This window comes from Panulirus ornatus, chromosome 64 (assembly GCF_036320965.1).
Source record: "Panulirus ornatus isolate Po-2019 chromosome 64, ASM3632096v1, whole genome shotgun sequence".
Lineage (NCBI taxonomy): Eukaryota > Metazoa > Arthropoda > Malacostraca > Decapoda > Palinuridae > Panulirus > Panulirus ornatus.
In genome coordinates, this window is record NC_092287.1 from 25,711,451 (window position 1) to 25,736,075 (window position 24,625).

At 49.7% G+C, this 24,625-nt stretch overlaps 1 protein-coding gene across 13 annotated transcripts in view; it reads right to left on the reverse strand.

Annotated features, from left to right (window-relative positions):
* Positions 1–24,625, reverse strand: part of lilli (AF4/FMR2 family member lilliputian) — a 280,491-nt gene that overhangs the window by 135,337 nt on the left and 120,529 nt on the right. For 8 of the 13 annotated variants that reach the window (XM_071657147.1, XM_071657144.1, XM_071657151.1 and 5 more), the window contains exon 1: positions 7,078–7,217. The exons of 4 other annotated variants lie outside the window; for them this stretch is intronic. The gene's annotated coding sequence lies outside the window, so the exon portion shown is untranslated. Of the gene's footprint in view, positions 1–6,987; positions 7,007–7,077; positions 7,218–24,625 lie in introns of those variants that run through there. One more of the 13 variants, XM_071657145.1, reaches the window with a different exon arrangement.

Here is a 24,625-nt window from a genome sequence, read left to right on the forward strand (position 1 = left end):
CAATGACGAGGTGACGACAATAAGCAGAGCCGCTCCGAGAACGACCCAGCCTTGTACAAAGGCTCGGGGGGGAGGTGGAGTGCGTGCGTGGGTGGGTGGGTGGGGGTGTTAAGACGGGAGGAGCGGGGGGTGTGTGCTTAGGTTCAAGAGAGAGATTACAAGCAGCAACACTTGTAGAGACGGAGGGGGGGAGGGATTACAAGAGAGGGGAAGGGGAGAAATACTAGTAAAAGGGGAGGGGGAAGTGACACAGAGAGAGTACGCCTATATACTAGGTGGTGTGTGGAACTGAGAGTAGGATAAGTAATACTAGGTACCAGGTGAGTATTAGGCATTACTAGCGCTAGGTTAGTAATCACAAGTACTAGGCAGGTAGAGAATTACTAGGACTAGGTAATTGCTAGAACTAGGTTCGTAGGTAAGTACGAGCACACATTTCTAAAAATATACAAATATTAGGTAGTGCGAGATTACCAGTACTAGGTTAGTCGAGGATTATTAGCACCAGGTACTAATTCAGAATATAACTACAGGTTTACTAAGTACTAGGAAGGGGGGGGGAAGGGGGAGAGGTACTGAGTAGATGATTCCTGAAATGATAGATTACTAGTACTAGGAAATGGGAGTCTGGGACATTTACTAGTACTAGGTACGTGGGTGGATGAGGGGAGGGGGGGAGGAAACAAGGCAGAGAGAAGCACCAGTACCAGGCATTACGGTGATAACGAACACCACAAGGTACAAGGTGGGAAGTAACACTGTGATAATAATTACCGGCAGTAGTCAAGTACTAGGGGAAGGGGGGGAGAACTATATAGAGGACCTGGAATCACCACTAGGGGGGGAGGGGGGATGATGACGAAAGCAGTACCTACAACAACCAAATTGGTGGTACTTGTTACATGACAATATAAACATGGGGGATAAATTGGGATATACAAGAGTGAGGGACGGGGGGGTTAGCAACAGCAGTACCTGGTGGATGAATATTATCATCATCTAGAGAGAGAGAGAGAGAGAGAGAGAGAGAGAGAGAGAGAGAGAGAGAGAGAGAGAGAGAGAGAGAGAGGATGTTAAGAGTATAATATAGTCAAAATGCAAGAGCAAGCAGGAGTTTCTTACGATTCCAGAATGTGGGGTAAAGTTATACAATTTTGAGAATGAGTAATGTGATGAGGGGAAACTCAAGCAGGAAACCATGAGACATATATATGAGTGAGTGAACCAAGCAGCAAACTATGAGACGAGTAAACAGCAGGAAGATAAAGGAAAATATGATGACTATCTGTCGAGATGATACAGTATCACATATTCTCAGCGAGGGGTAGTGGCTGCACACGAACAATATGACCAAACCAGACCCAAACATTACAGAGCCTACAGAGGTTGAGAGTAAACAGTGTAGATTCCGAGCAAAATTAAAAGCTTGTCTATAAATAAATATTTTGGGAATCAGATACATACACTTGGAGTAAATGGACTGAAGATAATCAGCCAAAAATGCAAGAAATTATACCTAATAGGACAGGAAGAGAAATATTAAAAAAAAAATGATAATGGGATGATCAATTATGCGGAAGTCAGTCTTAAAGTTGAAGATTTATACAGGAAAATAACAGAGAGAGAGAGAGAGAGAGAGAGAGAGAGAGAGAGAGAGAGAGAGAGAGAGAGAGAGAGAGAGAGTCATGGCTTGTCTCTCGTAAACTCATGACCCTCGAGGTATGGGTACTGTGACCCGGATGTGCGAGGGGCTGGCAGGAGAACCCAGGGTCACCAAGAAGCGCGGAATGAATAACAATAAAAAAAAACAATGATGAAAGATTGTAAATTAATAATGAAGGAGCGAGGGGGGAAGGGGGATGGGTGGGTGGGTGCAGTGTGATGCCCGGAGTGTGGTGAGCAGAGCAACAGGTTGGGGAGGAGGGAACTTGTGCACGACGACCCGAGACGACGAGGGGCACCACGACGACCATGGCTGGGGTGGGCGAGGGGCGAGGGGCATAAAACACGACCTCTGACGACTGTCGGGCGGTCGAGAGAGAGAGAGAGAGAGAGAGAGAGAGAGAGAGAGAGAGAGAGAGAGAGAGAGAGAGAGAGGCCAAACGACCACTCCTCCCACAGCAGCCAGCCCTGACCACAGCCAACGAGAGGAAGACACTCACTTCCCCCCACCTTCTCCCCTCCACACCCCTCGCGTCAGCTAAGGGCTCTCCACCGACCCCCTCACCAACATCATTAGGCACTAATCACTACATTACAGAAATATTAAACATAAAGGGTTTCTACGAGGCGGAACTGTGTGTGTGTGTGTGTGTGTGTGTGTGTGTGTGTGTCGGTGGCGGTCCCGTAAGTTACTTTAACCCGAGGAACTTGCATACACACACACACAACAATAATAATAATAATAATAATAGTTTAACACCAGGAAGATTCTCTCGTTCAACCTCAACTGATTATATCAATATGGATAGCCCCCCCCCCCAGGTTGTTGATGGCTGGCGTAATGCACAATGAGACAAAACAAATGGTAATGAAGGGGTTAATTAATTATCATGAATTTCCCCTCCCCCTCTCGCCATTATCATGGGCCTCTTCCCCTCCCCGTCTTTATCAAGTATTTCCCTCCCCTCCCCATCATTATCACGTTTCCCTCCCCTCCCCATCATTATTATGTTTCCCTCCCCATCATTATAATCCGTTTACACCCTTCCCCATCATCCACACACTTTTATATCCCTACTCCCGTCACTATCATACATTCCCCTTCCCCTTAATCATCACATGTTTACCTCCCCTCCCCCGTCACTATCATGAGTTCATATCAAGTGTCTCCATCCCCTTCCCCGTCACTATCATGAGTTCATATCAAGTGTCTCCATCCCCTTCCCCGTCACTATAATGAGTCTCCCTCCCCTTCCCCGTCATTATCATGAGTTCCCCTCCTCCTTCCCTGTCACTATCATGAGTTCCCCTCCTCCGTCACTATCAGGTTTTCCATCCCCTTCCCCGTCACTATCATGAGTTCCCCTCCCCCTCCTCCATCAATATCAGGTTTTCCCTCCCCTTCCCCGTCACTATCATGAGTTTCCCCTCCTCCGTCACTATCAGGTTTTCCCTCCCCCGTCATTATCATGTGTTCCCCTCCCCCGTCATTAAGAGACGAGCCGCCCCTCCTGGCCTGCACAGCCATCAGTGTTGTTGAGTCCTGCCTGACGGGGAGGAGGGTGGAGGGGAGGGTACTCTCCCTCCCCTCCCCCACCCTCAACACCAGCAGCGGGCGACCACCTCCTCTCCCCACCCACCGCCGTAGAGACAAGCCCCCCCTCCCCACCACACACACACACACACACACACACACACACACACACACGAGTTTCACTTGACGTTCACCGCCATTACCCCCCACCCCACCCCCAGCGAGCGGTGTCGAGACCCCCCTCCCCCTTGCCCCTGGCCGGCAGTAGGAAGGCGCCACGTTCCACGGAGGACGCCAGCAGCTGAGGCAACATGACATCCTGCCCCACACACACACATACACCCTGCCTCACGCATCCTACCATCCTCCCTCAGGCACACATCACCTTCCCGAAGGATATGCCTCTCTCTCTCTCTCTCTCTCTCTCTCTCTCTCTCTCTCTCTCTCTCTCTCTCTCTAGCCTCCCAGGACAGTCCGTCATCCGCCCCACACAGTTTACTGGTGATGGTGGTGGCGCAGATGAGGCCACAAGGCCGACAACATGGTGAGCGTATCCGTTATCGTCACCCTTCCCGCCAGTGTATAACGACCAAACCTCCTCCTCCTCACCCACCACACACCACCAAATCCATCCCCTCCTCCCACCTCCAGACATTCCCACATTTCTTCCCCTTTTGCTATGAGCTTGACACAGCAAACCCTTCTTCGCCTGTGCGTCATAAAGAAGAGAGCAGGCTACAAGGATGACGTGGAAGGGGGAGAAGGGGGGGAATGTGTGCCACAGAGCCAACACCTGGCCAAGACACACACACAAACACACACACACACCCATCCATCTCTGGCCCGGGTATAAACACGCGCCACCACACAGATTGCCTGACATTACCTCCTGCCGTTCAAAACTACAACCCCCTCCATAAAGCACAATTATCCCTCCTCCTCCAACACTACCACCACCAACACCCCCTCATAACATACAACGGTCTCCCTCATTATACCATAACACACATTACTTCCCCCCTTTTTCACTCCTACCCCTTTTTTCCCTACACAAAAATTCTTCTCCTACCCTTTCTACCCCCACTGTCACAAAGGATACATCCCCTACTGTATTTCACCCCCTACAAATATAGGGGATGGTAGGGGATACCTACACTCAAAACACCACACCATCAGCGTCTATGTCCCACGAAGTCCCGTACGAGCGTGCACAGGCTGGCGACTCCCCCGTCAAACACGTGTTGGGAATACCTCTGGCCTCCCGTGCAAACTATTGCGCAGGAAGGCTGGCTTACTCCCTTCCCAGCCCGCCCTTCCAGTAACACACCTCCTCCTCATTCCTTCCCCTTGCGGCACACGGGCAGGCCAAATCACCCCCTCCAACCTCTTCTTACTTTTTATACGCACTTGTTAAAAAAAAAATACCCCCCCCTTCCCCCACGCCAAGCTAACAACTACAACTACAACAGCCTCCTCCTCCTCCTCCTCCCCTCCCGCATCGTCACCCGGAATCGCATTACCGGCCATCTTGCAACGCTGTCATTCCCAGAGATTCTTTTGCGCTTCCAACAGGCGGACGCGTTTCGGGAATGGCTCTTTCCTAGAGCGGGGGATGGGAGAGGAGGTGGTGCGGGCGGCGGGGGGGTGTAGGGGCGGCAGGGCCGGGCGGTGAGGAGAAGGTGGTCTGCGTGACACAGACCACGGCCTCGCCAGTTATCAAAAGCATTGGTATCTGGCCGACAACATACCTCCAGTTACATCCGGTCACTCAACACGTACTCACGATACGTCTGCTGCACAGCGTACATAACCGTCACCACAACCCACCCCACCACCACAACCCACCCCACTACAACATCCGTCACCACAACCCACCCCACTACAACAGCCGTCGCCACAACCCTCTCCAGTAAATTGTCGTCACAACCCACCCAACTTAAAACAACCGTCACCACAACCCACTTCACTAAAATAACCGTCAACACAACCCACTCCAGTAAAATAACGGTCACCACAACCCACTCCACTAAAAACAACCGTCACCACAACCCACTCCAGTAAAACAATACTTAAAACAATCCAATAAAGTAATTCATTACACAATCATTTAGCATCATACTGATTCAAAAACGAACAACGGTAAATTACATTATTCAGTTAGAGAGAGAGAGAGAGAGAGAGAGAGAGAGAGAGAGAGAGAGAGAGAGAGAGAGAGAGAGGATCTCTCGGTTATTATCAACAGGCTTAGATTAACGAGTCACATACGGCTGGCAAACGCACCTTGTTATTCGTCTGCATCACTGATACTAAAACACTAACGACAAACCTAACGAGCAAACCTCATCACACCTCCACTAAACAACACGTTTTCCCCCACAAAGTGTCACGTTAATACAATAGGGGGGAAAAGGGGGGGGGGGGCAAGACTTAAAAATGAGCCAATCCACCCAGCGACCTCACCCAATTCACATTTTATCTCCCAGTAGCACCTGCTGGGCGGGGACTGGCGGGAGGGGGAGCATGTTTGTATGTGGCGTCGTGATTCCTGGTACTGCCTCCTACCCGCCCTCCCCCTGGGGCGACCCGCGCACACCCCACCGGGGACATCCTGGGAGTTCAGGAGGCAGCAGCAGCAGCAGCAGGCTGGTGGTAGGAGATTGGCTGCCCAGGACTTTCTTCCGAGCTGCGGCAGAAGCAGCCCCTGGGAGGAGGAGGAGGAGCCGCAGCCGCCACCACCCTTGCTACTGCTTAATGAACTGCTAAGTACGTTAAGTACGACGCCGCCGCCGCCCTACCACCACCACCTCCTCCTCCTGCAAGCCTAGCCCAGGCCCGGCTGAGACGCAGGCTACCAACCAGCACTTTGGGTAAGCTAGGTTCTTCCTCCCTCTCTCTCCACACACACACACACACACACACACACACAGACGCCGTTGCTCTAAGTTCGAGGTGAGGAAGCTGGTGGTGGTGGTGGTGATTCACTCCGGTGGTGTGGGGCTGCTGCTGCTGCAGGCTGGCTGGCTGGCTGGCAGGCTGGCAGGCCCTCCTCCCTCCCGCCCGAGTCACTACGTGTGTATCTGGGCCAGCAGGAAGCACTATAATATGGGGCTCAGTGGTCCGCCGTCAGCCCCCCCAGACTATACATCACAACACTATATAAACATATGTATATATATGTATATACATACACACCCGACACACTAAGGCGCCCGTTCAACGACTCGCCCATCACTATATCGTCACTTCATCTGATCATATCGGCACTTTATAATCCCATCATCACTGGGGAGAATAATTCCATCATCACTGGGGAGAATACTCCATCACTGGGGGAGAATACTCCATCACTACTGGGAGAATAATTCCATCACTGGGGAAAATCATTCCATCACCACTAAGGAGAAATAATTCCATCACTAATAACGAGAATAATTCCATCACTTGAGAGTAATAATTGAAAAAAAAAGACGGTCATGAGCGAATGCGATGAGGGTTAAATACGTAGATAATCGATGTACAATTCGACTCACGGTGTTTCCCGCGGCACACGAGGGAGGGAGGGAGGGGGAGGGAGCTTACAAAACAAAACACTACGGTAACACGGACACTGTGGGTCCCCAAGGGTGAGGGAAGGAGAGACAGGAGGGGACCCACAGGCTTGTTGGGAGGGAGGGGAGGAGGAGGAGGAGGGAGAAGTGAGGGAGACACCACGATTGTTGGCGAGCTCACAATCAGGTACACACACACACACACACACACACACACACACACAACTCTCACCGACGACATACTTTTAACATCACTATCTGCACTACTTCCTCGGTCACTATGGTTTTCTGCACTTCACCACACTATCACCAGTGATCACCACCACGTTTCACCTTGTAATATATTCGTATATCGGCGGGAATTTCCGAAAAATGGCCGGAAATCAACAGAGCCACCTCATCCAACACAGCGAAAACTTGGACTCCCTTCCCACTGTTCAAGAGTGAGGTTGTCGTCACACGCTGCGCCCACTATGCTCGCTCCGGGGCCTCGCGTAGCGGCTGCACCAAGGCTTACGCTCGTTTAGGGGCCCATTTTCATCCATCATGGCAAATGCCATTATTATGCGCTTTTTTAATGTGCAAAGCGCATACATTATTGATCCCGAGTAACGCTGTCTAACCTATAAGGCAAATACGGTTTGAGTATCGATCTATCACATTTGTAGGGCAACTCCAGCAGAGATAAAATAAATAAAAAGGACCCCTTTCCGCTCGCTCTTTCCAATGAAAGTTACGTTTTTATGTCCAAATTTCCGCTTTAAATATTAAAATTCCTTTCATCATTAGTGTGACGGAAGGCGTGGAAGTGGGACAAGCACAGCATAACGTCGTTAACAGAATGAACAAGAGGTGAGTGTGTGTGTGTGTGTGTGTGTGTGTTGTGTGTGTTTAGTGAGGGGGAGCGGGGTAGGGGGTAAGAAGAAGGACCCCCTCCAACACTTGATCACAGAAAACGGGGGATTAATGTGAATTGATCGGTGCGTAACCGTAAAAGGATACGAGACAAGTCCCCCCTCGTCTCCTCTCACAGCCTTATTATCAAGGTAAACGGAGTTACCCTGCCACATGACAGGGCGCACAGACGTAGGTACTTCCCTCTACACCCACGCCGCTACTACTACTACTACTTCCCAACACACGTAGGTACTTCCCTCTTACACCCACGCCGCTACTACTACTACTACTACTTCCCAACACACGCAGGTACTTCCCTCTACACCCACGCCGCTACTACTATACTACTACTTCCCAACACACGTAGGTACTTCCCTCTACACCCACGCCGCTACTACTACTACTACTACTGCTTCCCAACACCACATACAATGACTCTCGAATGGGAACAGACGGTGTAAGGACCTCCTGCGGACCAATACGGAAGGGGTCTTCTGCTACCTACACTCTTAAGAGAGACAGTGGTTTCACGGCGGGACGGGACGGGACAGATTCGCTACGGACGTGCCATCCGCAACATGAGAGAGAGAGAGAGAGAGAGAGAGAGAGAGAGAGAGAGAGAGAGAGAGAGAGAGAGAGAGAGAGAGAGAGAGAGAGTAGGGGGGGAATACGGTTAATAGTGGCGGCTTTGGGAAGCAGCTCTGGCCAGTGAGATGGAAGGTGAGAGGAGGGAGTGGTGGTGTGGAGTGGTGGTGTGGTGTGTAGTGTGTGTGTGTGGGGGGGGGGGGGGGGGGGAAGCTATCTAGCGGGTCTCGGGCGACCAAGGCGCTCGCTCGATGTCCTTGTAAGAGGGTTAACATCGCCAAGACCTTAACGTAGCCGTGTCTTGTTTACTGGAGGGAGGATGGAAGCAGGTGGTACCGGCGCGCGCGCGCGCGCGTGTGTGTGTGTGTGTGTGTGTGTGTGTGTGTTTAGGAGGTGAGAGGGGAGGGTGTGGGGTGGGAGTAAAGGGTGAGGTCACAACGCTACTGACCTGACATACTTATCTCCTCCTCTCCCAACCTCGCTCCTCTCCCCAGTCGTCCACATCTCTATACATCTCCATCCACCGCCACCATACACATCAATGCCTCCCACACGGCACCGTAGGCCACACAACTGGGGTGACACATTCGGACACACTCTACACACTTCATCTACAATGTGTCATCCGCCCCCTCCACACCACAGACCGAGCAGCCTACCTAGTACGGGATGACGCGGTGGTGGTCGTCATCATCAACACTGCACGGTTCCTCCCCAAGATGATGGCAGCACATCCGTCGCCCTCACTCGGCCTAAGGTTAGGCTTATGTCCTCCCCCCCACCACACACACACACACACACACAGCTCAGAGGGAGAAAAAATATAGCTTTTGCAATTCCCGTTATGAGCATTCTCTCTCTCTCTCTCTCTCTCTCTCTCTCTCTCTCTCTCTCTCTCTCTCTCTCTCTCTCTACCTCCAGGTTGCTCTCTTTTCTTTCCTTTCTACCTCACCCACACGTGGCTGTGGGCGACATCTATCAGTCTTTAACACGCGCATCCCTCTACGTCTCACACACATATACCACATCACTAAACCCCTCGCGAGATACAGTGGACACACCTGGCCAGCTTTCGTCTTTTCCTCGAGACATCTTCAGCTGCCATGAAGACAGACGTCTTGAGACACCTCAGCGTCTGCTGTCTGTCTCTTGTGGTTCTAATTAGATGCAAACCTTCACGTTACCACCGTGGTTACTTAATAATAATAATAATTACACGTACCTCATTACTCTTAAACCTCCGAATAGTCCAGTGGTGAGCGCTACGCGCCCAGAACCATGCCTTTAGGACGAAATCTGGAAGGTACGTGGGTACTTTCTCTGTCTGTCTTCCTAGCTACTACCCACGTTAATACATTGAGTGCTGGGTGACCCGAAATGAGGGTGAGGTGGGGGAGTGATTAAGGATGGAGGGTGGGGGGGGGTTAGTGCTGGAGGAGGAGAGGTATGGTAAATACCACACCATATCCGTGAGAGGGGTCACGTAAATCACTTCCAGTGAACAGCTAGGATGGCAATATATATATATATGGTAGAGGATGTGTGGATCAGGTGTTTGCTTTGAAGAATGTATGTGAGAAATACTTAGAAAAGCAAATGGATTTGTATGTAGCATTTATGGATCTGGAGAAGGCATATGATAGAGTTGATAGAGATGCTCTGTGGAAGGTATTAAGAATATATGGTGTGGGAGGAAAGTTGTTAGAAGCAGTGAAAAGTTTTTATCGAGGATGTAAGGCATGTGTACGTGTAGGAAGAGAGGAAAGTGATTGGTTCTCAGTGAATGTAGGTTTGCGGCAGGGATGTGTGATGTCTCCATGGTTGTTTAATTTGTTTATGGATGGGGTTGTAAGGGAGGTAAATGCAAGAGTCCTGGAAAGAGGGGCAAGTATGAAGTCTGTTGGGGATGAGAGAGCTTGGGAAGTGAGTCAGTTGTTGTTCGCTGATGATACAGCGCTGGTGGCTGATTCATGTGAGAAACTGCAGAAGCTGGTGACTGAGTTTGGTAAAGTGTGTGGAAGAAGAAAGTTGAGAGTAAATGTGAATAAGAGCAAGGTTATTAGGTACAGTAGGAGTGAGGGTCAAGTCAATTGGGAGGTGAGTTTGAATGGAGAAAAACTGGAGGAAGTGAAGTGTTTTAGATATCTGGGAGTGGATCTGTCAGCGGATGGAACCATGGAAGCGGAAGTGGATCATAGGGTGGGGGAGGGGGCGAAAATTTTGGGAGCCTTGAAAAATGTGTGGAAGTCGAGAACATCATCTCGGAAAGCAAAAATGGGTATGTTTGAGGGAATAGTGGTTCCAACAATGTTGTATGGTTGCGAGGCGTGGGCTATGGATAGATATGTGCGCAGGAGGATGGATGTGCTGGAAATGAGATGTTTGAGGACAATGTGTGGTGTGAGGTGGTTTGATCGAGTAAGTAACGTAAGGGTGAGAGAGATGTGTGGAAATAAAAAGAGCGTGGTTGAGAGAGCAGAAGAGGGTGTTTTGAAATGGTTTGGGCACATGGAGAGAATGAGTGAGGAGAGATTGACCAAGAGGATATATGTGTCGGAGGTGGAGGGAACGAGGAGAAGAGGGAGACCAAATTGGAGGTGGAAAGATGGAGTGAAAAAGATTTTGTGTGATCGGGGCCTGAACATGCAGGAGGGTGAAAGGAGGGCAAGAAATAGAGTGAATTGGAGTCATGTGGTATACAGGGGTTGACGTGATGTCAGTGGATTGAAGCAAGGCATGTGAAGCGTCTGGGGTAAACCATGGAAAGCTGTGTAGGTATGTATATTTGCGTGTGTGGACGAGTGTATGTACATGTGTATGGGGGGGGGGGTTGGGCCATTTCTTTCGTCTGTTTCCTTGCGCTACCTCGCAAACGCGGGAGACAGCGACAAAGTATAAAAAAAAAAAAAAAAAAAAAAATATATATATATATATATATATATATATATACAATTTTACGTATAAATATGTACATATACATCAACCATGTAATGTATACATGATATCTGATGTAAACTGGCTGCCACACAAGATGGTCCGGGGTTCGATTCTTGGGATGGAGTGTCAATGGTTTATGTATAATTACTGCAAACCAGCAGAGCACTGGGAACTCGTCCACCTGTGTTATACTTAAGCTGAAAACCTACCGTAATATCCGCTCTCATATCAACGCTACTGATTATATACATCTTGACGTGATGTTTGCAACTCCATAGACAAATCTATCAGGATATCAGCGGGAAAAACAAAATAAAGTCAAATAAAAATCTATTACGACAAAATGTCGCTATTAAACGTGGAATCAAACCGATACCATTATCAAGTTTCCGTAAAAATAATACTTTAAACTTCAGTTTACGTAAAAAAAATAACACCTTTTAACTTCTGTCTTCTACAAGTGAGATAAAATAACAACAGATCGAGTCGCTATCTTGTATCCTCATTCCTCACATTTCCACGTGATACCTCTCGTCAGCAGTACTGTAATGTACGGTACTGTAATGTACTGTACTCATACATAAATGAGCGACTCAGGACTTGGTGGAGTGACCCTGCGTCTCCACCCATTAGGAAGTATCAGTCAAGGATACTAAGGACCTCCGGCGCAGACGCCCGGATAATCCCATGGGATCCACACACACACACACACACGTGTGAGGGAGGGAAAGGTTGGAAGAGTTTAATATCAAGCTCCTGACCGAAATGAGAGAGAGAGAGAGAGAGAGAGAGAGAGAGAGAGAGAGAGAGAGAGGATGAGTCCAATTCGACAATAACCTTCATGACTTGCATAATACGCTAATAGATCACCGTTATTGTAAGTTCATTATCAACATTAATAGCGTCTTGATTATCATTACTATCCGTGTTACCATCATCATCACTACAATACACATACACACACACACACACACACACACTCACTCGGTGCGGCAGGCAATCGCAAATTCCCGGGGTGTGGAGATCAAGGTGAGGCGCTTTATAATGATGTTGCCCGCAACACGACCAAGTCACCAGCTACGCTATCGTATCCCAAGCGCGTTCGAGGACAGCATCCGAATCCAGGGTTCAATCAGAGAAGGTGTTCGAGACGATAAGTTCGCGAAGGTGCTCCAAACAGTACACATGGTTTCGAGGTGCTCAAGACAATAAGTAGCGTCGAGAATGTGTTTGCTTCATTATGTACGTTTTGAAAAGGTGTTCGAAACAATAAATATAGGTACGAGAAAGTGTTCATAACATATGTATTGAGAAGGTGTTCGAAACAATAAATAGGTTCGCGAAGGTGATCGAGACACTACATAGGGTCGAGGCGTTCGAAACAATAAACAGGTTCGAGAGAAGATGTTCAACATCAAGTAATCTCAAAAAAACTTCCATTTCCAGACAGCAGTATATGGAGTGAGTACAGTAACGTGTTTTGACTCTTATCTTGGGAAGCGATAGGGCCGTTAACTCTCAAAATGAACTGATAGTGGATAAAGACGTCCCGACGCTGATAGCACTTTGATCTCCCGTAGATCGATAACGCGCTGGTACAAGACGCCAAGGCGTATGTGCAGCAAGCGTATGACGCGACTGGGTCACACCCCAAGACGGAAGCACTGCGTCAACAACAAACACGCCTTTGACGCACGCCGACCGAAGTCAATAACAGGAGGTGCGTCATAGCGGTCTCCACGTAAGAACCGCTGGGGAGAGGACCCGAGCCACACGAGTCCTGACGAACGAGACGTGGAAATGATCACGAGTAGAGATCTTCTGGAGGAGGAGGAGGAGGAGGAGGAGGAGGCCCTTGTCATGATGCCTAATGAAAGAACACCAAGGGTGACACTGTGTCCCTCCCGACTGTGCCACACATGTTCATGAGGACAGACCCAGCGTCGCCTCATACGAGCCATGATGTTGTTGACAGAATATGTCTGAAGGAGGGGGGAGGTCTTCGGTACACACATGACTTCGGTAAGAACAGCAAAATTTGAGAGATAGCAGAGGATCAATCATACATGGACATTATACACTCAGGGAAGGTTAAAACTATACCACACTTCAACACTTCAACACTAGGTGACACTATTACAAATCTACAGTAAGACACTCTACACGTAGTGTACCGAGTCACGCTTGAGTGTGTCGACCAGTAACACCTGGTGTACTGAGTCACACTTGAGTGTCGACTAGTAACACCTAGTGTACTGACTCACACTTGAGTGTCGACCAGTAACACCTAATGTACTGAGTCACACTTGAGTGTCGACCAGTAACACCTAGTGTACTGAGTCACACTTGATTGTGTCCACCAGTAACACTTAGTGTACTGAGTCACACTTGAGTGTGTCCACCAGTAACACCTAGTGTACTGAGTCACACTTGAGTGTGTCCAGCAGTGGCACCTGGTGTACTGTGCTTCATGTGTTTAGACCTGGGGGGGAAGGCATAAATTCCCTCTAGACGCGTCGGTAGGCGAATATCAGATCACCCCCCCCCCCCCCCCCCGGTTAAGGGGAAGGAGGGGGTGAGGAGAGATGGAGCATAAGAGATGGTAGGGTGGTGGAGGAGGGAGAGGAAACCTCCCCCCCACTACCTCGCCAGCTCAGCCAGCCGACCCCCCACCAACCTCGACCACCAGCACATCTCACTCTCGTCTATATTTAGACCAATAATTAAAAGATTTCCTTCGTTTTTTTTTTTTTTTCTCCTGTAAACTGAAAACTCTTTTGTTAACAACAGATCCCATGAAGCGGTCCACTTTAAGCGGCCCACTTGGGGATTCTTACACCACACACGACTTAAACGCCTCCAGAGAGAGAGACGTCCCTTTAAGTACTGCCCTCCCGTAATACCTTCCAGGTATTCCTTTAAGACTCGTTTCTCTTAAAGACTTTGGCATGGAAGGGATTCTGGTACCACCTGAAAACCTTGCATCCAGCGGGGTCGTGCAGGCCAAGCCTACGGTTGGACACGTCCCAACCAACACCTTGTTTGGACTAAACCATTCGTCTCTCGCACCTTCCAGAGACAGATTGATAACATCCCTCACTCGCCTTCCAACTATATTCCCCAACAACGTGACAACCCACACCCCTTATTTTCCCCGAGGCCATTCGCCCTAAAACCCTATTCCCTGAACACACCACTTGGGCCCCAACGGCTCTATAAAAAGTTTCCCTCCTCTCAACAGATTCCCGCTATATATATGTGACGTTCCAGGAACACCACCCTTCTCCCTCCCTCCCTCTCTCTCTCTTGCCAGTAGGCCTTCCAACCAGAGCTGGAACTCCCTCCCCCAACAGCCTGTTGCCCGCTCCTCCACGCGCTGGTTCAAAGTGGCAGTGCCTGGAACGTCTTCCACTCCTATCACTGGGTTGTGAGTGTGGCTGGAGCCTATCACTGGGTTGTGAGTGTGACTGGAGCCTATCACTGGGTTGTGAGTGTGACTGGAGCCTATCACTGGGTTGTGAGTGTGACTGGAGCCTATCACTGGGTTGTGAGTGTGGCTGGAGCCTATCACTGGGTTGTGAGTGTGGCTGGAGGATATCACTGGGTTGCGAGTGTGGCTGGAGGCTATCACTGGGTTGCGAGTGTGGCTGGAGCCTATCACTGGGTTGTGAGTGTGGCTGGAGCCTATCACTGGGTTGCGAGTGTGGCTGGAGCCTATCACTGGGTTGTGAGTGTGGCTGGAGCCTATCACTGGGTTGTGAGTGTGGCTGGAGGCTATCACTGGGTTGCGAGTGTGGCTGGAGGCTATCACTGGGTTGTGAGTGTGGCTGGAGCCTATCACTGGGTTGCGAGTGTGGCTGGAGCCTATCACTGGGTTGTGAGTGTGGCTGGAGGCTATCACTGGGTTGCGAGTGTGGCTGGAGGCTATCACTGGGTTGTGAGTGTGGCTGGAGCCTATCACTGGGTTGCGAGTGTGGCTGGAGGCTATCACTGGGTTGTGAGTGTGGCTGGAGGCTATCACTGGGTTGCGAGTGTGGCTGGAGCCTATCACTGGGTTGCAAGTGTGGCTGGAGCCTATCACTGGGTTGTGAGTGTGGCTGGAGGCTATCACTAGGTTCTGGGCATGACTGGGACCCTATCACTAGGTGCTGGGAGGTCCTGTCACTGGGTTCTGTAGAAGGTTGGGTGTCCTATCACAGGGTTCTGGAGGGGGATGGGTGGGTGGGTGTCCTATCAAAGGGTTCTGGCATCATTTGTATTCATGTCAATGGCCATCCCGAGTTAATTACAAGCCAGAGGACAGGCGACGCCACAGTGTTTAAAGGTGAGCGACTGACAAGCGGGGTTGCGGCTGCCCCAAGTTTAACACGTCTCCTGTCGGCACCCAACAACAACGTGTGTGTGTGTGTGTGTGTGTGTGTGTGTGTGTGTGTGTGTGTGTGTGTATAACTGGGTTTCCTCATCTTTCATATCGGTTCTCTGCAGACACAGTGTAAATGAGGGGGGAGGATGAGTGCGAGGCAGAGGGATACAGCTAGACTTTCTCCAAAACACCTGTCAAAACATACCCGGGGAGGGGGGGGAGCCTTGAGCCTTGGGGCTCACACACACACACACACACACAAGCTACTCAAGTAATAATATCTTTATTATTTCCCCTCTTGCATATATCATCAGCAAACTCCACTACCCCTGACCGCATACACACACACCAGCCCCTGAGCCACAATCCCGGCTCCTTCACTCTTAAGCAAACATTTGACGCGCATGTCTTACTCAGCCTCAAGTAATACCAATTCAGTAGTTACAGGGACCAGCCTCGCGGGATACTAACCGCTCGTCAACAATTCAGAAATACTATAACTTTTTCTTGTGTGATAACTATCATATGTCTAGCGGAGAGAGAGAATTTTACACTCATGCTGCCACCTCCCGTGACTCAACTCTGTATACGTCCATGTCTATATTATGTGTACTCTCACACACACACACACACACACACACACACACACACAATGCACAGAGTGTATGGTGGACACAACACGTCGACAGTGGGAGGGTGACAGGTGGGCTACCAAGTGGGGCCCAGAGACCCTGGGAGGTCATAGTCTCCGTCGGTAAGGGATGCAGGGGGAGGTGGGGGGAGCGTCAAAGTGAGACAACACCGGACGGACGGACGGACGTACACATGCGGCAGATCGGGTTGCAATCGTGTACATGATTGCGACAAATACACACACGCTGGCAACAATACAAATAACATATATATACACTAAGGACTTAATACATGTCACACACGAGGCAAACAACGTACAAGTAAGTAGTCGTTGTATATTGCCAGTGTTACTGAAGAAGGTCACGGGTACATTATATGCACCCGTTATACTTCACTGAATATACAAACGACTCTTGGAAGGTATACCACAAGATACAGCAGATTCTGGGTACAGTAAAAGAACATATCTTCGAGATCATCTGTGTCAGTGTAATGAATACAGAGGTCGCGGTACATTAAAGCCACGAGACCCGAAACCTCTGATTTTAAGACAACCTTAAATCTAAAGTTCATGACGTACGCCTTTAAAGCAACAAGACTTGAAACCTCTGATCTTAAGGCATTCTATAAAGTTCCTAAAGTGCGTTATCCAAGTTGACACTTGGTAATGGTAGGGATTATACCTTCCATCCCCTCTGCTATCAAGACGTTCCTCATATGGTCAGGGTTTCCCAGTGTGTGGCATAAGGAGGAGGAGGAGGAGCGAGTCCTGATCTCCTAGTTTCCCTTCCTTCAAGCTTTCCTCCCTCACTCCCTTCTCTACCTCAAGTGACTGCTGGTGGATCAGCATCCTCTCCCTACCACCAGCAGCGTTCCCATGTTCTCTGCCCTTCTCCTACGCCCTCCCTCCCTCACGTTTCATCAACGCTTTCTTTTCTGTGGACTAATAACCCATCGCTCCTATTAGCTGACGAGTCAAATCTGCATCGTTCAAATCCACCTTCTATTGCTCGCTCTCAACGCCACAGCCTTCTTATGTATTCTCAGATTTGAGAATATGTATTCTCAGATTTGAACAAGGATTTCCCAGTAGGACTGAGGGAAACGCGAGTTCAACCCTAATTTGTTTTCCCACTTCATTCCCTACAATTCCCAGCAAATATTTCACACGCCCTCCGATGGCTCCGTGATTCCCCTCACACAACACAATAAGCACATCTGGTAACACAGTGTGACATCTAATCCATCTGGGTAAACACACAAAAATCAACTCAAATACCTAAACTTACTTGCCTCTTAAGAAACTGCAAGTCCGGTCCAGGTATGGAGAATTCTTCTTAATATCTGCTCCGGGTATGCAAATGACTGATACGTCCTTACACAGAGGACTGACCTTATGTCTACAACAATGATCCTACATCAATATACTTACCTCACACAGTAAAGCATACACCAAGCTGACTCATCAAGTCTCCTAAACCTGACCCCCTACACTTAACCCGCTTGCCCTGTACCGCAGTGTTGGTTCTCTTTCCCTCTTCTATAGCTATTACTCCGGCTTGTGTCCCTATTTTGGCTGCTCGTGTGAACACCTTGCCAGGGGGTAAACCATGTCCCCCCCTGCTCAGATGATAACAGTGAGGCCTGTGTTGTGTAACCTTATCTTAAGACATGATCCTTGGCAAGGCCAGGCACTTATCTCTTATTGGTAACCCAAGGACAGTGAGAAACAAATCTAATGTATGGGAATTATCATGCGATGTATTGCTATACCAATATAGTATATACCAATAGCATTTTCTAATCGATATGTTAATCAACTTGAGCACAAGGGTACGACCCTTTAGCACGACGGTACGATCCTTGAGCACAACGGTACGACCCATGGGTATGATAGCATGGCATTTGACCTGGCCTCTAAAAATCGACCCATGGGTATGATAGCATGGCATTTGACCTGGCCTCTAAAAATTAAGTCAAAGGCAAACTCAAAAGGGTGGTACCTTCGTGTCCAAGGGTCGTATCATCGTGCTCAAGGATCGTACCATAGTGCTCAAGGGTCGTACAATCATGTTGAAGGGTCGTATCATAGTGCTCAAGGATCGTACCGTCGTGCTCAAGGGTCGTACCATCGTGTTCGAGTCGTACCATCGTGCTCAAGGGTCGTACCATCGTGCTCAAGGGTCGTACCATCGTGCTCAAGGGTCGTACCAACGTGCTCAAAGGATTAACATCAATATAACCTGCTCAAAAGCAGCCCATGCGCAACTACATTCAATACGTATAATAACAATTCCAATCAGTCCAACAAAAATATACAACGTTCGTATTATTACCAACATCAGTCATAACAACCACTACCCTAACGACCTACCAATTACAACCGCCACCAGAATAAACCATCAACACCACCGACCCTTACATTACGAAGCCAACTACGATACCAACCATTACAATAACAAAACAAATAACATTACGGTACGAACCCAACGACGACTACTAAGACAACACACAACTACAACAACAACCTCAGCCTCAGCTGTCACCGCTTCGGTATCAACCCACCAATCATAACAACCCATTTCAGTAAGAACCATAAGCATCACTTCAATAGCAACCCTACCTCTACACTAACCTAACCTCTACACTAATGACTACCACTACATTAAGAACACTACTACTGTAGTAACAACCCCATCACTGCCGTAATAACCCATGAATCATAAACCACCACTTCAGTAACACCATTACTATAATAAGAACCCCATAACCACCACTACGGCAACAACCTCACCACTACATCAAGACCCGTGGACTATAACCACCACTACAGTAACAACCCCACCACAATATAAAGACCCTTGGACTATAACCACCACTACAGTAACAACCCCAACCACAACATAAAGACCCGTGGACCATAACCGCCACTACAGTAACAACCCCAACCATTACATTAAGATCCGCGAACCATATCTACCATGACAATAGGAACCACACCACTACAGTAAGAACCCAGGGACAATAACCACTACAGACGTAATCCCGGGGGCGCAACCCCCCCATCCCACAAGCAATAAAGGGAAGCAGAAGGGGTGTGGTGAGGGGGGGGGGGGTTGAGGACGACGCTCTGTTGAGAGCAGCGCAAGAGGTCAAGATGATTCTGGAGGGGAAGGGGCTGGGAACGGCTCCTGGCTGCCTCCGCTGATCAATATTACACCTGTTGATGACGACCTTGAGTACTGGCTGCCTCTGCTGGTCAATATTACACCTGTTGATGACGACCTTGAGTACTGGCTGCCTCTGCTGGTCAATATTACACCTGTTGATGACGACCTTGAGTACTGGCTGCCTCTGCTGGTCAATATTACACCTGTTGGTGACGACCTTGAGTGCTGGTCAGTACATCTGTTGATGACCTTGAGTGCTGGTCAATACACCTGTTGATGATGACCTTGAGTACTGGTCAATACACCTGTTGATGATGACCTTGAGAGCTGGTCAATATTACACCTGCTGACGATGACCTGAGGGCTGGTCAATACACCTGTTGGTGACGACACCCGTCATCCCTACGTTCATCTGGGACTGACTTCAGCCATATAGGAAGTTTTCTTTTAACTATCTGCTCTCGTAGTTCCACGCACGTTGACCTCTCACCTGCTCGTATAATAACGTCTCTCCAGCATTGCTCGAGGGGGAGGGGACCGGGTCAATCCTTCCTTCTGTAAGACTGTGGTGGATGGAGAGAGAGAGAGAGAGAGAGAGAGAGAGAGAGAGAGAGAGAGAGAGAGAGAGAGAGAGAGAGAGAATATCCCAGCGGCGATCACTTAAAACGAGGGACATCATCTCGCCACTATATAGTAGTAAGACTCGCTCGCTGTTGCCCGCCCCATCCCCCACTCATTTACAGTAACACATCGATGTTGGAGCTGGTGTGTGCACTCTGGCCACAAGGTATACACACACACGCACGCACCTCCCAGACACCCACACCCCACACGTCCAGTTCCGTGTGACAGCGACACAACGAACCATCAATGAGCGCCATCGAATGAGCGGCATCGTCGACCAGAGTCGCCAGGTCATCCATATACCACATCTCATCCACACTTAAGAGGTACAGACGGAGAGGCTGATACAGGTTCACTGATAGACACACACATACACACACCACCACCACCACGACACACCACATGCAAAACGTAGGCAGAGACCCATCACGTCAAATACACCCACGTATACTCATACAGACACTTAAACAGACAAAACGTGCCCATACACATCCAGAGAACACAAATGTATACACATCACACACACACACACACACACACACACACACACACACACACATTGTACGACCAGCCCCTTAAGCCGTACACACGTGGAGCCGTACGACAGACGGAGGTGGTGGTGGTGGGGAGGGACAGCGTGGAGACGTAGAAGAGAGAGGGAGTAGGGGTGGTGGTGGTGGTGGTGGTGGGTGAGGGGCTGGAGGTGGACCTCCTGAGGGATCAATACTCCTCCTTGGGACTCGTAATTTACATTTGGGTAGAGACTTGCTTGAGTCTCCTCCCTGCCCGGTTGACGCTTGCCCTACACCTCTCTCTCTCTCTCTCTCTCTCTCTCTCTCTCTCTCTCTCTCTCTCTCTCTCTCTCTCTCAGCCGCTGTTCCTTACTCCTCATTCTTAAATTTCTTTCCTCCATTTTCTTCTTTTTCTCCTCCGTCTTCTTATCCAAATTCCTTCTTCTTCATGATTTAGTTCCTCCTCCTCCCTCGTGCTGCTCGTGTTCCACCACCAACACATGCCAGTCTCCCTCGCCCACAGTCAAGCACGACACGAATTCCCGATACGAAAATCACTTCCCCACAGCAACACCCGCCAGCCTCACAGCCTCATTCACACACCGTCAATACGCAGCAGTGATACACAGCAGAGGTAGCAGGCTATCAATACACAGCAGTGATACACAGCAGAGGGAGCAGGCTATCAATACGCAGCAGTGATACACAGCAAAAGTACACCATCGATATACAGCAGTGATACACAGCAGAGGGAGCAGGCTATCAATACACAGCAGTGATACACAGCAAAAGTACACCATCAATACACAGCAGTGATACACAGCAGAGGGAGCAGGCTATCAATACACAGCAGTGATACACAGCAAAAGTACACCATCAATATACAGCAGTGATACACAGCAGAGGGAGCAGGCTATCAATACGCAGCAGTGATACACAGCAAAGGTAGCAAGCTATCAATACACAGCAGTGATACACAGCAAAAGTACACCATCAATACACAACAGTTCACCATCAACAGGCACTACTTCCCACTTGGCGCGCGTTATACCCTCAATCCACAACCATCACCACACAACAGGTGCACTACACACCATCATCTTCCCACAGTAACACCAACACACAACCCATAACCTCAACGCCTCTCCAACCCCCGACACTGCAGTGGCTATCGTGTTCCCCTCCTTGGCCCTCCACGTTGCTGTCTTCACTTTTTGCCCCAAGTAATCGTGTAACCACCCCACTCCCCTTCACAAGTAACTGTGTAATCGCACCACAAAAAAATATGTAACCCCAGCACAAGTAATCATGTAATCCCAGCACAAGTAATCATGTAATCCCAGCACAAGTAATCATATAATCCCAGCACAAGTAATCATGTAATCCCAGCACAAGTAATCATGTAATCCCAGCACAAGTAATCATGTAATCCCAGCACAAGTAATCATGTAATCCCAGCACAAGTAATCATGTAATCCCAGCACAAGTAATCATGTAATCCCAGCACAAGTAATCATGTAATCCCAGGACAAGTAATCATGTAATCCCAGCACAAGTAATCATGTAATCCCAGCACAAGTAATCATGTAATCCCAGCACAAGTAATCATGTAATCCCAGCACAAGTAATCATGTAATCCCAGCACAAGTAATCATGTAATCCCAGCACAAGTAATCATGTAATCCCAGGACAAGTAATCATGTAATCCCAGCACAAGTAATCATGTAATCCCAGCACAAGTAATCATGTAATCCCAGCACAAGTAATCATGTAATCCCAGGACAAGTAATCATGTAATCCCAGCACAAGTAATCATGTAATCCCAGCACAAGTAATCATGTAATCCCAGCACAAGTAATCATGTAATCCCAGCACAAGTAATCATGTAATCCCAGCACACCGGCGCCAGTGATCACCCCCCCCCTCGCGTCATCCCCACAGACGCCAGCCCACATCGTCTCACGCCACACATACCGCTCATCTGAGGCCACATGAACCATGACACGAGGCTCTATGTACAACGTGTGTGTGTGTGTGTGTGTGTGTGTGTGTGTGTGTGTGTGTGTGTGTGGAAGCACAAGAGGGGGGGGAGGAGGGTGGGTGTATAAGAAGCAAGACACCCCTCCCCACTTAAAAAAAAAAAGTTTTAGGGGTGGGGTGCCCCCTGATCTTGCCCCCATGAATAAAGAAAACGCGTAGTGGTCGTAGTAGTTCAACTTTCAGAGAGCTGAGACGACCCCGCCCCACACCCAGCAGAAGGACAGGCGGGATATACACAGTTGCCATTACGGTCAACCACGCACGTAAGGAGGACATGCAGAGCGGCGGCGGAGCAACGAGGGGAGGGAAAAAAAAGGTCGCATATACGTACGGCAGAACGTCCGTGGTACAGAACGGACGCCTGGGGGAGGAATCAAGGAAAGCTTTGTCCAGAGGGAGGGAGGGAGGGAGGGAGGGAGGGGGAGGGAGGGAGAGAGAGAGAGAGAGAGAGAGAGAGAGAGAGAGAGAGAGAGAGAGAGAGAGAGAGAGACCCCGGGTGGTGGTGGTGGCAACGATAGCGGGGGTCTATGACGAGCATATGATATACGCTCTTCATATGCAGTCATGGCTGGGTGGGTTGGGGAGGGGGGGGGGGGAATTAAGGCTACCCACAAGCCCGCCGGACTGAAACGTTTTCATCCATTTTCATCCACGAGACGAGGCAGAGAGAGAGAGAGAGAGAGAGAGAGAGAGAGAGAGAGAGAGAGAGAGAGAGAGAGAGAGAGAGAGAGAGAGACTGGAAGGCAATCTACGGTGCCGAGGTACTGAGAGGGGTGCTGGCGGGGCTGGCAGCTATGACGTGGGTCATGGGGAGGATATGGGGAGCATATGGATGGGGTGGGGGTGGGGGGGATCTAACCACCCCCCCACAAGACAGGGGTAGTCTACGGCGAGGTTATGAGTGTAGGGGGAGAGTACACAGCGTCCTTAACTACTCCAGATAAAGACAGAGACGATGTACGGCTCTGTAGGGCTAGGCTCCGGGGTGTTCCAAGTGTGGTAGACGGTAACATGTCCACGGGTGTGGTACACTCTGCCTGTGTGGTGGCGCCGGGGGAGAGAGGGGGAGGGGGGAGGGGGAATGAGGGGGGAAAGGGGGAGTGGGGGGAAAGGAGGGAGTGAAGGAGGACGGGGTGTGTGTGTGAGGGGGGGGAGACACACAGTGAAGCACCGACGAATACGTACGTACGTACGGCAGTGCAGCTGTGGTGTGAGGAGAGGTCATGTCGTAGTGAATGCTGGGGGGAGGGAGGGAGGGGGGGTAACGGGTCCGTGACGGTGAACGTGTGTGAGTTGAGGGAATCAGTGGAGGGGGGGGGGGTTTGCACGGCTGAGGAGGAGGAGGACGGGTGGCTACGGTGTGTGTATGTGTGTGTGTAGGGAGGGAGGGAGCGAGGGGGTGTTAGAGAGTGACAAGGACAATAATAAAATGAACTTACCATGGTAAAGACAGGAGTGTTTCAACACACACACACACATACACACACACACACTTTTAAGAAAAAAATAGAAATAATATTAACATATAAGACGGGGTAACAAGGCGGCTACAATCTTCAACACACACACACACACACACTAGCCAATGGGCCAAAGATCAACAGTTGAGCCACTAAGTGGGGAGGGGAGGGGAGGGGAAGGGGGAGGAGGCACCAGCCCGAGGAGAGGCGAGGGGGAAGTTTTAACATGAGGAGGCGCCGCCGGCCGGAGGGGGTAAATTCACTACAACATCAGGAGGGACTCGTCTGCTACAACATTGGCTGGCACCACGGGAGGGCCTCCCTCCCCTCCCCTCCGCCCGCCTTCCTCCCTCCCTCAGTTGCGTCTTACCAACACCCGCTCCGGGAGAGAGAGAGAGAGAGAGAGAGAGAGAGAGAGAGAGAGAGAGAGAGAGAGAGAGAGAGAGAGAGAGCATCACAGTGCCTCCCCCCCGGCGGATGTGTCCCCAAACGCCACCTTCCGCTCAGACACTGCACTAACAGGCAACCCTCAACCACGTCAGGAGGGGCATCTTTTTTTTTTCTTTTTTACCACCAGGAGACATTTACCGCTAGATGGGACATTTACCACCACGAGAGACATTTACACAACCAGGATGGATATTTACAACCGCGTTGGTA